At 52.4% G+C, this 20,541-nt stretch overlaps 2 protein-coding genes across 2 annotated transcripts in view; both read left to right on the forward strand.

The window, feature by feature from the left end:
• fads6 (fatty acid desaturase 6) overlaps positions 1-20,541 on the forward strand; it is a 1,169,976-nt gene that overhangs the window by 755,393 nt on the left and 394,042 nt on the right. The window lies entirely within an intron of this gene.
• LOC140395756 (fas-binding factor 1 homolog) overlaps positions 1-20,541 on the forward strand; it is a 245,221-nt gene that overhangs the window by 123,959 nt on the left and 100,721 nt on the right. The window lies entirely within an intron of this gene.

A 20,541-nucleotide genomic window follows, 5' to 3' on the forward strand; every position in this document is an offset into this window, starting at 1 on the left:
CACTCTGAACTCACCCATTACACCTCACTCTGAACTTACTCCATCACCCCTCACTCTGAACTTGTTCCATCACCCCTCACTCCATCATCCCTCACTCTGAACTCACTCCATCACCCCTCATTCTGAACTCACTCCACCACCTCCCACTCTGAACTCACTCCATCACCCCTCACTCTGAACTCACTCCATCACACCTCACTCTGAACTCACTCCATCACCCCTCACTTTGAACACATTTCATCACCCCTCACTCCATCAGCCCTCACTCTGAACTCACTCCATCACCCCTCACTCTGAACTCACTCCATCAGCCCTCACTCTGAACTCACTCCATCACCCCTCACTCTGAACTCACTCCATCTCCCCTCACTCTGAACTCATTCCATCACCCCTCACTCCATCACCCCTCACTCTGAATTCACTCCATCACCACTCACTCTGAAGTCACTCCATCACATCCCACTCTGAACTCACTCCATCACCCCTCACTCTGAACTCACTCCATCACCCCTCACTCTGAACTCACTCCATCACCCCTCACTCTGAACTCACTCCATCACCCCTCACTCTGAACTCACTCCATCACCCCTCACTCTGAACTCACTCCATCACCCCTCAATCTGAACTCACTCCATCACCCCTCACTCTGAACTCACTCCAGCACCCCTCACTCCACCACCCCTCACTCTGAACTCACTCCATCACCCCTCATTCTGAACTCACTCTATCACCCCTCACTCTGAACTCACTCCATCACACCTCACTCTGAACTTACTCCATCACCCCTCACTCTGAACTCATTCCATCACCCCACACTCCATCACACCTCACTCTGAACTCACTCCATCACCCCTCATTCTGAACTTACTCCACCACCTCCCTCTCTGAAATCACTCCATCACCCCTCTCTCTGAACTCACTCCATCACACCTCACTCTGAACTCACTCCATCACCCCTCACTCTGAACTCATTTTATCACCCCTCACTCCATCACCCCTCACTCTGAACTCACTCCATCACCCCTCACTTTGAACTCACTCCATCACCTCCCACTCTGAACTCACTCCATCACCCCTCACTCTGAACTCGCTCCATCACACCTCACTCTGAACTCACTCTGAACTCATTTCATCACCCCTCACTCCATCACCCTCACTCTGAACTCACTCCATCACCCCTCACTCTGAACTCACTCCATCACCCCTCAATCTGAACTCATTCCATCCCCCCTCACTCCATCACCTCTCACTCTGAACTCACTCCATCACCCCTCATTCTGAACTCACTCCATCACACCTCACTCTGAACTCACTCCATCACACCTCACTCTGAACTCATTTCATCACCCCGCACTCCATCACCACTCAATCTGAATTCACTCCATCACCCCTCATTCTGAACTATCTCCATCACCGCTCACTCTGAACTCACTCCATCACCCCTCACTCTGAACTCACTCCATCCCCTCCCACTATGAACTCACTCCATCATCCCTCACTCTGAACTCACTCCATCACCCCTCACTCTGAACTCATTCCATCACCCCTCACTCCATCACCCCTCACTCTGAACTCACTCCATCACCCCTCATTCTGAACTCACTCCACCACCTCCCACTCTGAACTAACTCCATCACCCCTCACTCTGAACTCACTCCATCACACCTCACTCTGAACTCATTCCATCACCCCTCACTCTGAACTCATTTAATCACCCCTCACTCCATCACCCTTCACTCTGAACTCACTCCATCACCCCTCACTCTGAACTCACTACATCACCCCTCACTCTGAACTCACTCCATCTCCCCTCATCCTGAACTCACTCCATCACCCCTTACTCTGAACTCATTCCATCACCCCTCACTCCATCACCCCTCACTCTGTACTCACTCCATCACCCCTCACTCTGAACTCACTCCATCACCTCCCACTCTGAACTCATTCCATCACCGCTCACTCTGAACTCACTCCATCACCCCTCACTCTGAACTCACTCCATCACCCCTCACTCTAAACTCACTGCATCACCCTTCACACTGAACTCACTCCATCACCCCTCACTCTGAACTCACTCCATCACCCCTCACTCTGAACTCACTCCATCACCCCTCACTCCACCGCCCCTCACTCTGAACTCACTCCATCACCCCTCACTCTGAACTCACTCCATCAGCCCTTACTCTGAACTCACTCCATCACACCTCACTCTGAACTTACTCCATCACCCCTCACTCTGAACTTGTTCCATCACCCCTCACTCCATCATCCCTCACTCTGAACTCACTCCATCACCCCTCATTCTGAACTCACTCCACCACCTCCCACTCTGAACTCAGTCCATCACCCCTCACTCTGAACTCACTCCATCACACCTCACTCTGAACTCACTCCATCACCCCTCACTTTGAACACATTTCATCACCCCTCACTCCATCAGCCCTCACTCTGAACTCACTCCATCACCCCTCACTCTGAACTCACTCCATCACCCCTCACTCTGAACTCACTCCATCACCCCTCACTCTGAACTCACTCCATCTCCCCTCACTCTGAACTCATTCCATCACCCCTCACTCCATCACCCCTCACTCTGAATTCACTCCATCACCACTCACTCTGAAGTCACTCCATCACATCCCACTCTGAACTCACTCCATCACCCCTCACTCTGAACTCACTCCATCACCCCTCACTCTGAACACACTCCATCACCCCTCACTCTGAACTCACTCCATCACCCCTCACTCTGAACTCACTCCATCACCCCTCACTCTGAACTCACTCCATCACCCCTCAATCTGAACTCACTCCATCACCCCTCACTCTGAACTCACTCCATCACCCCTCACTCCACCACCCCTCACTCTGAACTCACTCCATCACCCCTCATTCTGAACTCACTCTATCACCCCTCACTCTGAACTCACTCCATCACACCTCACTCTGAACTTACTCCATCACCCCTCACTCTGAACTCATTCCATCACCCCACACTCCATCACACCTCACTCTGAACTCACTCCATCACCCCTCTCTCTGAACTCACTCCATCACACCTCACTCTGAACTCACTCCATCACCCCTCACTCTGAACTCATTTTATCACCCCTCACTCCATCACCCCTCACTCTGAACTCACTCCATCACCCCTCACTTTGAATTAACTCCATCACCTCCCACTCTGAACTCACTCCATCACCCCTCACTCTGAACTCGCTCCATCACACCTCACTCTGAACTCACTCCATCACCCCTCACTCTGAACTCATTTCATCACCCCTCACTCCATCACCCCTCACTCTGAACTCACTCCATCACCCCTCACTCTGAACTCACTCCATCACCCCTCAATCTGAACTCATTCCATCCCCCCTCACTCCATCACCTCTCACTCTGAACTCACTCCATCACCCCTCATTCTGAACTCACTCCATCACACCTCACTCTGAACTCACTCCATCACACCTCACTCTGAACTCATTTCATCACCCCGCACTCCGTCACCACTCAATCTGAATTCACTCCATCACCCCTTTTCTGAACTATCTCCATCACCGCTCACTCTGAACTCACTCCATCACCCCTCACTCTGAACTCACTCCATCCCCTCCCACTATGAACTCACTCCATCATCCCTCACTCTGAACTCACTCCATCACCCCTCACTCTGAACTAACTCCATCACCCCTCACTCTGAACTCACTCCATCACCGCTCACTCTGAACTCACTCCATCACCCCTCACTCCATCACCCCTCACACTGAACTCACTCCATCACCTCCCACTCTGAACTCACTCCATCACCCCTCACTCTGAACTCACTCCATCACCCCTCACTCTGAACTCACTCCATCACCCCTCACTCTGATCTGACTCCATCACCCCTCACTCTGAGCTCACTCCATCACCCCTCACTCTGAACTCACTCCATCACCCCACACTCTGAACTCACTCCGTCACCCCTGACTCTGAACTTAGTCCATCATCCCAAACTCCACCACGCCTCACTCTGAACTCACTCCATCACCCCTCACTCTGAAATCATTCCATCACCCGTCACTCTCAACTCACTCCATCACACCTCACTCTGAACTTACTCCATCACCCCTCACTCTGAACTCATTCCATCACCCCTCACTCCATCACCCCTCACTCTGAACTCACTCCATCACCCCTCATTCTGAACTCACTCCACCACCTCCCACTCTGAACTCACTCCATCACCCCTCACTCTGAACTCACTCCATCACACCTCACTCTGAACGCATTCCATCACCCCTCACTCTGAACTCATTTAATCACCCCTCACTCCATCACCCCTCACTCTGAACTCACTCCATCACCCCTCACTCTGAACTCACTACATCACCCCTCACTCTGAACTCACTCCATCTCCCCTCATCCTGAACTCACTCCATCACCCCTTACTCTGAACTCATTCCATCACCCCTCACTCCATCACCCCTCACTCTGTACTCACTCCATCATCCCTCACTCTGAACTCACTCCATCACCTCCCACTCTGAACTCACTCCATCACCCCTCACTCTGAACTCACTCCATCACCCCTCACTCTGAACTCACTACATCACCCCTCACTCTGAACTCACTCCATCACCCCTCACTCTGACTCACTCCATCACCCCTCACTCTGAACTCACTCCATCACCCCTCACTCTGAACTCACTCCATCACCTCCCACTCTGAACTCACTCCATCACCCCTCACTCTGAACTCACTCCATCACCCCTCACTCTGAACTCACTCCATCACCTCCCACTCTGCACTCACTCCATCACCCCTCACTCTGAACTCACTCCATCACCCCTCACTCTGAAGTCACACCATCACCCCTCACTCTGAACTCACTCCATCACCCCTCCCTCTGAACTCACTCCGTCACCCCTCCTCTGAACTCACTCCATCATCCCTCACTCTGAACTCACACCATCACCCCTCACTCTGAACTCACTCCATCACGCCTCACTCCACCACCCCTCACTCTGAACTCACTCCATTTACCCTCACTCTGAACTCTCTCCATCACCCCTCACTCTGAACTCACTCCATCACCCCTCACTCTGAACTCATTCCATCACCCCTCACTCCTTCACCCCTCACTCTGAACTCACACCATCACCCCTCACTCTGAACTCACTCCATCACGCCTCACTCCACCACCCCTCACTCTGAACTCACTCCATTTACCCTCACTCTGAACTCTCTCCATCACCCCTCTCTCTGAACTCACTCCATCACACCTCACTCTGAACTCACTCCATCACCCCTCACTCTGAACTCATTTTATCACCCCTCACTCCATCACCCCTCACTCTGAACTCACTCCATCACCCCTCACTTTGAACTCACTCCATCACCTCCCACTCTGAACTCACTCCATCACCCCTCACTCTGAACTCGCTCCATCACACCTCACTCTGAACTCACTCCATCACCCCTCACTCTGAACTCATTTCATCACCCCTCACTCCATCACCCCTCACTCTGAACTCACTCCATCACCCCTCACTCTGAACTCACTCCATCACCCCTCAATCTGAACTCATTCCATCCCCCCTCACTCCATCACCTCTCACTCTGAACTCACTCCATCACCCCTCATTCTGAACTCACTCCATCACACCTCACTCTGAACTCACTCCATCACACCTCACTCTGAACTCATTTCATCACCCCGCACTCCATCACCACTCAATCTGAATTCACTCCATCACCCCTTTTCTGAACTATCTCCATCACCGCTCACTCTGAACTCACTCCATCACCCCTCACTCTGAACTCACTCCATCCCCTCCCACTATGAACTCACTCCATCATCCCTCACTCTGAACTCACTCCATCACCCCTCACTCTGAACTAACTCCATCACACCTCACTCTGAACTCACTCCATCACCGCTCACTCTGAACTCACTCCATCACCCCTCACTCCATCACCCCTCACACTGAACTCACTCCATCACCTCCCACTCTGAACTCACTCCATCACCCCTCACTCTGAACTCACTCCATCACCCCTCACTCTGAACTCACTCCATCACCCCTCACTCTGATCTCACTCCATCACCCCTCACTCTGAGCTCACTCCATCACCCCTCACTCTGAGCTCACTCCATCACCCCTCACTCTGAACTCACTCCATCACCCCTCAATCTGAACTCACTCCATCACCCCTCACTCTGAACTCACTCCATCACCCCTCACTCCACCACCCCTCACTCTGAACTCACTCCATCACCCCTCATTCTGAACTCACTCTATCACCCCTCACTCTGAACTCACTCCATCACACCTCACTCTGAACTTACTCCATCACCCCTCACTCTGAACTCATTCCATCACCCCACACTCCATCACACCTCACTCTGAACTCACTCCATCACCCCTCATTCTGAACTTACTCCACCACCTCCCTCTCTGAACTCACTCCATCACCCCTCTCTCTGAACTCACTCCATCACACCTCACTCTGAACTCACTCCATCACCCCTCACTCTGAACTCATTTTATCACCCCTCACTCCATCACCCCTCACTCTGAACTCACTCCATCACCCCTCACTTTGAACTCACTCCATCACCTCCCACTCTGAACTCACTCCATCACCCCTCACTCTGAACTCGCTCCATCACACCTCACTCTGAACTCACTCTGAACTCATTTCATCACCCCTCACTCCATCACCCCTCACTCTGAACTCACTCCATCACCCCTCACTCTGAACTCACTCCATCACCCCTCAATCTGAACTCATTCCATCCCCCCTCACTCCATCACCTCTCACTCTGAACTCACTCCATCACCACTCATTCTGAACTCACTCCATCACACCTCACTCTGAACTCACTCCATCACACCTCACTCTGAACTCATTTCATCACCCCGCACTCCATCACCACTCAATCTGAATTCACTCCATCACCCCTCATTCTGAACTATCTCCATCACCGCTCACTCTGAACTCACTCCATCACCCCTCACTCTGAACTCACTCCATCCCCTCCCACTATGAACTCACTCCATCATCCCTCACTCTGAACTCACTCCATCACCCCTCACTCTGAACTCATTCCATCACCCCTCACTCCATCACCCCTCACTCTGAACTCACTCCATCACCCCTCATTCTGAACTCACTCCACCACCTCCCACTCTGAACTCACTCCATCACCCCTCACTCTGAACTCACTCCATCTCCCCTCATCCTGAACTCACTCCATCACCCCTTACTCTGAACTCATTCCATCACCCCTCACTCCATCACCCCTCACTCTGAGCTCACTCCATCACCCCTCACTCTGAACTCACTCCATCACCCCACACTCTGAACTCACTCCGTCACCCCTGACTCTGAACTCACTCCATCATCCCAAACTCCACCACGCCTCACTCTGAACTCACTCCATCACCCCTCACTCTGAAATCATTCCATCACCCGTCACTCTCAACTCACTCCATCACACCTCACTCTGAACTTACTCCATCACCCCTCACTCTGAACTCATTCCATCACCCCTCACTCCATCACCCCTCACTCTGAACTCACTCCATCACCCCTCATTCTGAACTCACTCCACCACCTCCCACTCTGAACTCACTCCATCACCCCTCACTCTGAACTCACTCCATCACACCTCACTCTGAACGCATTCCATCACCCCTCACTCTGAACTCATTTAATCACCCCTCACTCCATCACCCCTCACTCTGAACTCACTCCATCACCCCTCACTCTGAACTCACTACATCACCCCTCACTCTGAACTCACTCCATCTCCCCTCATCCTGAACTCACTCCATCACCCCTTACTCTGAACTCATTCCATCACCCCTCACTCCATCACCCCTCACTCTGTACTCACTCCATCATCCCTCACTCTGAACTCACTCCATCACCTCCCACTCTGAACTCACTCCATCACCCCTCACTCTGAACTCACTCCATCACCCCTCACTCTGAACTCACTACATCACCCCTCACTCTGAACTCACTCCATCACCCCTCACTCTGAACTCACTCCATCACCCCTCACTCTGAACTCACTCCATCACCCCTCACTCTGAACTCACTCCATCACCTCCCACTCTGAACTCACTCCATCACCCCTCACTCTGAACTCACTCCATCACCCCTCACTCTGAACTCACTCCATCACCTCCCACTCTGCACTCACTCCATCACCCCTCACTCTGAACTCACTCCATCACCCCTCACTCTGAAGTCACACCATCACCCCTCACTCTGAACTCACTCCATCACCCCTCCCTCTGAACTCACTCCGTCACCCCTCCTCTGAACTCACTCCATCATCCCTCACTCTGAACTCACACCATCACCCCTCACTCTGAACTCACTCCATCACGCCTCACTCCACCACCCCTCACTCTGAACTCACTCCATTTACCCTCACTCTGAACTCTCTCCATCACCCCTCACTCTGAACTCACTCCATCACCCCTCACTCTGAACTCATTCCATCACCCCTCACTCCTTCACCCCTCACTCTGAACTCACACCATCACCCCTCACTCTGAACTCACTCCATCACGCCTCACTCCACCACCCCTCACTCTGAACTCACTCCATTTACCCTCACTCTGAACTCTCTCCATCACCCCTCTCTCTGAACTCACTCCATCACACCTCACTCTGAACTCACTCCATCACCCCTCACTCTGAACTCATTTTATCACCCCTCACTCCATCACCCCTCACTCTGAACTCACTCCATCACCCCTCACTTTGAACTCACTCCATCACCTCCCACTCTGAACTCACTCCATCACCCCTCACTCTGAACTCGCTCCATCACACCTCACTCTGAACTCACTCCATCACCCCTCACTCTGAACTCATTTCATCACCCCTCACTCCATCACCCCTCACTCTGAACTCACTCCATCACCCCTCACTCTGAACTCACTCCATCACCCCTCAATCTGAACTCATTCCATCCCCCCTCACTCCATCACCTCTCACTCTGAACTCACTCCATCACCCCTCATTCTGAACTCACTCCATCACACCTCACTCTGAACTCACTCCATCACCCCTCACTCTGAACTCATTTCATCACCCCGCACTCCATCACCACTCAATCTGAATTCACTCCATCACCCCTTTTCTGAACTATCTCCATCACCGCTCACTCTGAACTCACTCCATCACCCCTCACTCTGAACTCACTCCATCCCCTCCCACTATGAACTCACTCCATCATCCCTCACTCTGAACTCACTCCATCACCCCTCACTCTGAACTAACTCCATCACCCCTCACTCTGAACTCACTCCATCACCGCTCACTCTGAACTCACTCCATCACCCCTCACTCCATCACCCCTCACACTGAACTCACTCCATCACCTCCCACTCTGAACTCACTCCATCACCCCTCACTCTGAACTCACTCCATCACCCCTCACTCTGAACTCACTCCATCACCCCTCACTCTGATCTCACTCCATCACCCCTCACTCTGAGCTCACTCCATCACCCCTCACTCTGAGCTCACTCCATCACCCCTCACTCTGAACTCACTCCATCACCCCTCAATCTGAACTCACTCCATCACCCCTCACTCTGAACTCACTCCATCACCCCTCACTCCACCACCCCTCACTCTGAACTCACTCCATCACCCCTCATTCTGAACTCACTCTATCACCCCTCACTCTGAACTCACTCCATCACACCTCACTCTGAACTTACTCCATCACCCCTCACTCTGAACTCATTCCATCACCCCACACTCCATCACACCTCACTCTGAACTCACTCCATCACCCCTCATTCTGAACTTACTCCACCACCTCCCTCTCTGAACTCACTCCATCACCCCTCTCTCTGAACTCACTCCATCACACCTCACTCTGAACTCACTCCATCACCCCTCACTCTGAACTCATTTTATCACCCCTCACTCCATCACCCCTCACTCTGAACTCACTCCATCACCCCTCACTTTGAACTCACTCCATCACCTCCCACTCTGAACTCACTCCATCACCCCTCACTCTGAACTCGCTCCATCACACCTCACTCTGAACTCACTCTGAACTCATTTCATCACCCCTCACTCCATCACCCCTCACTCTGAACTCACTCCATCACCCCTCACTCTGAACTCACTCCATCACCCCTCAATCTGAACTCAGTCCATCCCCCCTCACTCCATCACCTCTCACTCTGAACTCACTCCATCACCCCTCATTCTGAACTCACTCCATCACACCTCACTCTGAACTCACTCCATCACACCTCACTCTGAACTCATTTCATCACCCCGCACTCCATCACCACTCAATCTGAATTCACTCCATCACCCCTCATTCTGAACTATCTCCATCACCGCTCACTCTGAACTCACTCCATCACCCCTCACTCTGAACTCACTCCATCCCCTCCCACTATGAACTCACTCCATCATCCCTCACTCTGAACTCACTCCATCACCCCTCACTCTGAACTCATTCCATCACCCCTCACTCCATCACCCCTCACTCTGAACTCACTCCATCACCCCTCATTCTGAACTCACTCCACCACCTCCCACTCTGAACTCACTCCATCACCCCTCACTCTGAAGTCACTCCATCACACCTCACTCTGAACTCATTCCATCACCCCTCACTCTGAACTCATTTAATCACCCCTCACTCCATCACCCTTCACTCTGAACTCACTCCATCACCCCTCACTCTGAACTCACTACATCACCCCTCACTCTGAACTCACTCCATCTCCCCTCATCCTGAACTCACTCCATCACGCCTTACTCTGAACTCATTCCATCACCCCTCACTCCATCACCCCTCACTCTGTACTCACTCCATCACCCCTCACTCTGAACTCACTCCATCACCTCCCACTCTGAACTCACTCCATCACCGCTCACTCTGAACTCACTCCATCACCCCTCACTCTGAACTCACTCCATCACCCCTCACTCTAAACTCACTGCATCACCCTTCACACTGAACTCACTCCATCACCCCTCACTCTGAACTCACTCCATCACCCCTCACTCTGAACTCACTCCATCACCCCTCACTCCACCGCCCCTCACTCTGAACTCACTCCATCACCCCTCACTCTGAACTCACTCCATCAGCCCTTACTCTGAACTCACTCCATCACCCCTCACTCTGAACTCACTACATCACCCCTCACTCTGAACTCACTCCATCACCCCTCACTCTGAACTCACTCCATCACCCCTCACTCTGAACTCACTCCATCACCCCTCACTCTGAACTCACTCCATCACCTCCCACTCTGAACTCACTCCATCACCCCTCACTCTGAACTCACTCCATCACCCCTCACTCTGAACTCACTCCATCACCTCCCACTCTGCACTCACTCCATCACCCCTCACTCTGAACTCACTCCATCACCCCTCACTCTGAAGTCACACCATCACCCCCACTCTGAACTCACTCCATCACCCCTCCCTCTGAACTCACTCCGTCACCCCTCCTCTGAACTCACTCCATCATCCCTCACTCTGAACTCACACCATCACCGCTCACTCTGAACTCACTCCATCACGCCTCACTCCACCACCCCTCACTCTGAACTCACTCCATTTACCCTCACTCTGAACTCTCTCCATCACCCCTCACTCTGAACTCACTCCATCACCCCTCACTCTGAACTCATTCCATCACCCCTCACTCCTTCACCCCTCACTCTGAATTCACACCATCACCCCTCACTCTGAACTCACTCCATCACGCCTCACTACACCACCCCTCACTCTGAACTCACTCCATTTACCCTCACTCTGAACTCTCTCCATCACCCCTCTCTCTGAACTCACTCCATCACACCTCACTCTGAACTCACTCCATCACCCCTCACTCTGAACTCATTTTATCACCCCTCACTCCATCACCCCTCACTCTGAACTCACTCCATCACCCCTCACTTTGAACTCACTCCATCACCTCCCACTCTGAACTCACTCCATCACCCCTCACTCTGAAGTCGCTCCATCACACCTCACTCTGAACTCACTCCATCACCCCTCACTCTGAACTCATTTCATCACCCCTCACTCCATCACCCCTCACTCTGAACTCACTCCATCACCCCTCACTCTGAACTCACTCCATCACCCCTCAATCTGAACTCATTCCATCCCCCCTCACTCCATCACCTCTCACTCTGAACTCACTCCATCACCCCTCATTCTGAACTCACTCCATCACACCTCACTCTGAACTCACTCCATCACACCTCACTCTGAACTCATTTCATCACCCCGCACTCCATCACCACTCAATCTGAATTCACTCCATCCACCTTTTCTGAACTATCTCCATCACCGCTCACTCTGAACTCACTCCATCACCCCTCACTCTGAACTCACTCCATCCCCTCCCACTATGAACTCACTCCATCATCCCTCACTCTGAACTCACTCCATCACCCCTCACTCTGAACTAACTCCATCACCCCTCACTCTGAACTCACTCCATCACCGCTCACTCTGAACTCACTCCATCACCCCTCACTCCATCGCCCCTCACACTGAACTCACTCCATCACCTCCCACTCTGAACTCACTCCATCACCCCTCACTCTGAACTCACTCCATCACCCCTCACTCTGAACTCACTCCATCACCCCTCACTCTGATCTCACTCCATCACCCCTCACTCTGAGCTCAATCCATCACCCCTCACTCTGAGCTCACTCCATCACCCCTCACTCTGAACTCACTCCATCACCCCTCAATCTGAACTCACTCCATCACCCCTCACTCTGAACTCACTCCATCACCCCTCACTCCACCACCCCTCACTCTGAACTCACTCCATCACCCCTCATTCTGAACTCACTCTATCACCCCTCACTCTGAACTCACTCCATCACACCTCACTCTGAACTTACTCCATCACCCCTCACTCTGAACTCATTCCATCACCCCACACTCCATCACACCTCACTCTGAACTCACTCCATCACCCCTCATTCTGAACTTACTCCACCACCTCCCTCTCTGAACTCACTCCATCACCCCTCTCTCTGAACTCACTCCATCACACCTCACTCTGAACTCACTCCATCACCCCTCACTCTGAACTCATTTTATCACCCCTCACTCCATCACCCCTCACTCTGAACTCACTCCATCACCCCTCACTTTGAACTCACTCCATCACCTCCCACTCTGAACTCACTCCATCACCCCTCACTCTGAACTCGCTCCATCACACCTCACTCTGAACTCACTCTGAACTCATTTCATCACCCCTCACTCCATCACCCCTCACTCTGAACTCACTCCATCACCCCTCACTCTGAACTCACTCCATCACCCCTCAATCTGAACTCATTCCATCCCCCCTCACTCCATCACCTCTCACTCTGAACTCACTCCATCACCCCTCATTCTGAACTCACTCCATCACACCTCACTCTGAACTCACTCCATCACACCTCACTCTGAACTCATTTCATCACCCCGCACTCCATCACCACTCAATCTGAATTCACTCCATCACCCCTCATTCTGAACTATCTCCATCACCGCTCACTCTGAACTCACTCCATCACCCCTCACTCTGAACTCACTCCATCCCCTCCCACTATGAACTCACTCCATCATCCCTCACTCTGAACTCACTCCATCACCCCTCACTCTGAACTCATTCCATCACCCCTCACTCCATCACCCCTCACTCTGAACTCACTCCATCACCCCTCATTCTGAACTCACTCCACCACCTCCCACTCTGAACTCACTCCATCACCCCTCACTCTGAACTCACTCCATCACACCTCACTCTGAACTCATTCCATCACCCCTCACTCTGAACTCATTTAATCACCCCTCACTCCATCACCCTTCACTCTGAACTCACTCCATCACCCCTCACTCTGAACTCACTACATCACCCCTCACTCTGAACTCACTCCATCTCCCCTCATCCTGAACTCACTCCATCACCCCTTACTCTGAACTCATTCCATCACCCCTCACTCCATCACCCCTCACTCTGTACTCACTCCATCACCCCTCACTCTGAACTCACTCCATCACCTCCCACTCTGAACTCACTCCATCACCGCTCACTCTGAACTCACTCCATCACCCCTCACTCTGAACTCACTCCATCACCCCTCACTCTAAACTCACTGCATCACCCTTCACACTGAACTCACTCCATCACCCCTCACTCTGATCTCACTCCATCACCCCTCACTCTGAACTCACTCCATCACCCCTCACTCCACCGCCCCTCACTCTGAACTCACTCCATCACCCCTCACTCAGAACTCACTCCATCAGCCCTTACTCTGAACTCACTCCATCACACCTCACTCTGAACTTACTCCATCACCCCTCACTCTGAACTTGTTCCATCACCCCTCACTCCATCATCCCTCACTCTGAACTCACTCCATCACCCCTCATTCTGAACTCACTCCACCACCTCCCACTCTGAACTCAGTCCATCACCCCTCACTCTGAACTCACTCCATCACACCTCACTCTGAACTCACTCCATCACCCCTCACTTTGAACACATTTCATCACCCCTCACTCCATCAGCCCTCACTCTGAACTCACTCCATCACCCCTCACTCTGAACTCACTCCATCACCCCTCACTCTGAACTCACTCCATCACCCCTCACTCTGAACTCACTCCATCTCCCCTCACTCTGAACTCATTCCATCACCCCTCACTCCATCACCCCTCACTCTGAATTCACTCCATCACCACTTACTCTGAAGTCACTCCATCACATCCCACTCTGAACTCACTCCATCACCCCTCACTCTGAACTCACTCCATCACCCCTCACTCTGAACTCACTCCATCACCCCTCACTCTGAACTCACTCCATCACCCCTCACTCTGAACTCACTCCATCACCCCTCACTCTGAACTCACTCCATCACCCCTCAATCTGAACTCACTCCATCACCCCTCACTCTGAACTCACTCCATCACCCCTCACTCCACCACCCCTCACTCTGAACTCACTCCATCACCCCTCATTCTGAACTCACTCTATCACCCCTCACTCTGAACTCACTCCATCACACCTCACTCTGAACTTACTCCATCACCCCTCACTCTGAACTCATTCCATCACCCCACACTCCATCACACCTCACTCTGAACTCACTCCATCACCCCTCTCTCTGAACTCACTCCATCACACCTCACTCTGAACTCACTCCATCACCCCTCACTCTGAACTCATTTTATCACCCCTCACTCCATCACCCCTCACTCTGAACTCACTCCATCACCCCTCACTTTGAACTCACTCCATCACCTCCCACTCTGAACTCACTCCATCACCCCTCACTCTGAACTCGCTCCATCACACCTCACTCTGAACTCACTCCATCACCCCTCACTCTGAACTCATTTCATCACCCCTCACTCCATCACCCCTCACTCTGAACTCACTCCATCACCCCTCCCTCTGAACTCACTCCATCACCCCTCAATCTGAACTCATTCCATCCCCCCTCACTCCATCACCTCTCACTCTGAACTCACTCCATCACCCCTCATTCTGAACTCACTCCATCACACCTCACTCTGAACTCACTCCATCACACCTCACTCTGAACTCATTTCATCACCCCGCACTCCATCACCACTCAATCTGAATTCACTCCATCACCCCTTTTCTGAACTATCTCCATCACCGCTCACTCTGAACTCACTCCATCACCCCTCACTCTGAACTCACTCCATCCCCTCCCACTATGAACTCACTCCATCATCCCTCACTCTGAACTCACTCCATCACCCCTCACTCTGAACTAACTCCATCACCCCTCACTCTGAACTCACTCCATCACCGCTCACTCTGAACTCACTCCATCACCCCTCACTCCATCACCCCTCACACTGAACTCACTCCATCACCTCCCACTCTGAACTCACTCCATCACCCCTCACTCTGAACTCACTCCATCACCCCTCACTCTGAACTCACTCCATCACCCCTCACTCTGATCTGACTCCATCACCCCTCACTCTGAGCTCACTCCATCACCCCTCACTCTGAACTCACTCCATCACCCCACACTCTGAACTCACTCCGTCACCCCTGACTCTGAACTCACTCCATCATCCCAAACTCCATCACGCCTCACTCTGAACTCACTCCATCACCCCTCACTCTGAAATCATTCCATCACCCGTCACTCTCAACTCACTCCATCACACCTCACTCTGAACTTACTCCATCACCCCTCACTCTGAACTCATTCCATCACCCCTCACTCCATCACCCCTCACTCTGAACTCACTCCATCACCCCTCATTCTGAACTCACTCCACCACCTCCCACTCTGAACTCACTCCATCACCCCTCACTCTGAACTCACTCCATCACACCTCACTCTGAACTCATTCCATCACCCCTCACTCTGAACTCATTTAATCACCCCTCACTCCATCACCCTTCACTCTGAACTCACTCCATCACCCCTCACTCTGAACTCACTACATCACCCCTCACTCTGAACTCACTCCATCTCCCCTCATCCTGAACTCACTCCATCACCCCTTACTCTGAACTCATTCCATCACCCCTCACTCCATCACCCCTCACTCTGTACTCACTCCATCACCCCTCACTCTGAACTCACTCCATCACGTCCCACTCTGAACTCACTCCATCACCCCTCACTCTGAACTCACTCCATCACCCCTCACTCTGAACTCACTACATCACCCCTCACTCTGAACTCACTCCAACACCCCTCACTCTGAACTCACTCCATCACCCCTCACTCTGAACTCACTCCATCACCCCTCACTCTGAACTCACTCCATCACCTCCCACTCTGAACTCACTCCATCACCCCTCACTCTGAACTCACCCCATCACCCCTCACTCTGAACTCACTCCATCACCTCCCACTCTGCACTCACTCCATCACCCCTCACTCTGAACTCACTCCATCACCCCTCACTCTGAAGTCACACCATCACCCCTCACTCTGAACTCACTCCATCACCCCTCCCTCTGAACTCACTCCGTCACCCCTCCTCTGAACTCACTCCATCATCCCTCAATCTGAACTCACACCATCACCCCTCACTCTGAACTCACTCCATCACACCTCACTCCACCACCCCTCACTCTGAACTCACTCCATTTACCCTCACTCTGAACTCTCTCCATCACCCCTCACTCTGAACTCACTCCATCACCCCTCACTCTGAACTCATTCCATCACCCCTCACTCCTTCACCCCTCACTCTGAACTCACACCATCACCCCTCACTCTGAACTCACTCCATCACGCCTCACTCCACCACCCCTCACTCTGAACTCACTCCATTTACCCTCACTCTGAACTCTCTCCATCACCCCTCTCTCTGAACTCACTCCATCACACCTCACTCTGAACTCACTCCATCACCCCTCACTCTGAACTCATTTTATCACCCCTCACTCCATCACCCCTCACTCTGAACTCACTCCATCACCCCTCACTTTGAACTCACTCCATCACCTCCCACTCTGAACTCACTCCATCACCCCTCACTCTGAACTCGCTCCATCACACCTCACTCTGAACTCACTCCATCACCCCTCACTCTGAACTCATTTCATCACCCCTCACTCCATCACCCCTCACTCTGAACTCACTCCATCACCCCTCACTCTGAACTCACTCCATCACCCCTCAATCTGAACTCATTCCATCCCCCCTCACTCCATCACCTCTCACTCTGAACTCACTCCATCACCCCTCATTCTGAACTCACTCCATCACACCTCACTCTGAACTCACTCCATCACACCTCACTCTGAACTCATTTCATCACCCCGCACTCCATCACCACTCAATCTGAATTCACTCCATCACCCCTTTTCTGAACTATCTCCATCACCGCTCACTCTGAACTCACTCCATCACCCCTCACTCTGAACTCACTCCATCCCCTCCCACTATGAACTCACTCCATCATCCCTCACTCTGAACTCACTCCATCACCCCTCACTCTGAACTAACTCCATCACCCCTCACTCTGAACTCACTCCATCACCGCTCACTCTGAACTCACTCCATCACCCCTCACTCCATCACCCCTCACACTGAACTCACTCCATCACCTCCCACTCTGAACTCACTCCATCACCCCTCACTCTGAACTCACTCCATCACCCCTCACTCTGAACTCACTCCATCACCCCTCACTCTGATCTCACTCCATCACCCCTCACTCTGAGCTCACTCCATCACCCCTCACTCTGAACTCACTCCATCACCCCACACTCTGAACTCACTCCGTCACCCCTGACTCTGAACTCACTCCATCATCCCAAACTCCACCACGCCTCACTCTGAACTCACTCCATCACCCCTCACTCTGAAATCATTCCATCACCCGTCACTCTCAACTCACTCCATCACACCTCACTCTGAACTTACTCCATCACCCCTCACTCTGAACTCATTCCATCACCCCTCACTCCATCACCCCTCACTCTGAACTCACTCCATCACCCCTCATTCTGAACTCACTCCACCACCTCCCACTCTGAACTCACTCCATCACCCCTCACTCTGAACTCACTCCATCACACCTCACTCTGAACTCATTCCATCACCCCTCACTCTGAACTCATTTAATCACCCCTCACTCCATCACCCTTCACTCTGAACTCACTCCATCACCCCTCACTCTGAACTCACTACATCACCCCTCACTCTGAACTCACTCCATCTCCCCTCATCCTGAACTCACTCCATCACCCCTTACTCTGAACTCATTCCATCACCCCTCACTCCATCACCCCTCACTCTGTACTCACTCCATCACCCCTCACTCTGAACTCACTCCATCACCTCCCACTCTGAACTCACTCCATCACCCCTCACTCTGAACTCACTCCATCACCCCTCACTCTGAACTCACTACATCACCCCTCACTCTGAACTCACTCCATCACCCCTCACTCTGAACTCACTCCATCACCCCTCACTCTGAACTCACTCCATCACCCCTCACTCTGAACTCACTCCATCACCTCCCACTCTGAACTCACTCCATCACCCCTCACTCTGAAATCACTCCATCACCCCTCACTCTGAACTCACTCCATCACCTCCCACTCTGCACTCACTCCATCACCCCTCACTCTGAACTCACTCCATCACCCCTCACTCTGAAGTCACACCATCACCCCTCACTCTGAACTCACTCCATCACCCCTCCCTCTGAACTCACTCCATCACCCCTCCTCTGAACTCACTCCATCATCCCTCACTCTGAACTCACACCATCACCCCTCACTCTGAACTAACTCCATCACGCCTCACTCCACCACCCCTCACTCTGAACTCACTCCATTTACCCTCACTCTGAACTCTCTCCATCACCCCTCACTCTGAACTCACTCCATCACCCCTCACTCTGAACTCATTCCATCACCCCTCACTCCTTCACCCCTCACTCTGAACTCACTCCATCACCCCTCATTCTGAACTAACTCCACCACCTCCTACTCTGAACTCACTCCAGCACCCCTCACTCTGAACTCACTCCATCACACCTCACTCAGAACTCACTCCATCACCCCTCACTCTGAACTCATTTCATCACCCCTCACTCCATCACCCCTCACTCTGAACTCACTCCATCACCTCCCACTCTGAACTGACTCCAACACCCCTCACTCTGAACTCACTCCATCACCCCTCACTCTGAACTCACTCCATCACCCCTCACTCTGAACTCACTCCATCACCCCTCTCTCCATCACCACTCAATTTGAACTCACTCCATCACCCCTCACTCTGAACTCACTCCATCACCTCCCACTCTGAACTCACTCCCTCATCCCTCACTCTGAACTCACTCCATCACCCCTCACTCTGAACTCACTCCATCACACCTCACTCTGAACTCATTCCATCACCCCTCACTCTGAACTCATTTAATCACCCCTCACTCCATCACCCTTCACTCTGAACTCACTCCATCACCCCTCACTCTGAACTCACTACATCACCCCTCACTCTGAACTCACTCCATCTCCCCTCATCCTGAACTCACTCCATCACCCCTTACTCTGAACTCATTCCATCACCCCTCACTCCATCACCCCTCACTCTGTACTCACTCCATCACCCCTCACTCTGAACTCACTCCATCACCTCCCACTCTGAACTCACTCCATCACCCCTCACTCTGAACTCACTCCATCACCCCTCACTCTGAACTCACTACATCACCCCTCACTCTGAACTCACTCCATCACCCCTCACTCTGAACTCACTCCATTACCCCTCACTCTGAACTCACTCCATCACCCCTCACTCTGAACTCACTCCATCACCTCCCACTCTGAACTCACTCCATCACCCCTCACTCTGAACTCACTCCATCACCCCTCACTCTGAACTCACTCCATCACCTCCCACTCTGCACTCACTCCATCACCCCTCACTCTGAACTCACTCCATCACCCCTCACTCTGAAGTCACACCATCACCCCTCACTCTGAACTCACTC

Source organism: Scyliorhinus torazame, chromosome 18, assembly GCF_047496885.1.
Source record: "Scyliorhinus torazame isolate Kashiwa2021f chromosome 18, sScyTor2.1, whole genome shotgun sequence".
NCBI classification, from domain to species: Eukaryota; Metazoa; Chordata; class Chondrichthyes; order Carcharhiniformes; family Scyliorhinidae; genus Scyliorhinus; species Scyliorhinus torazame.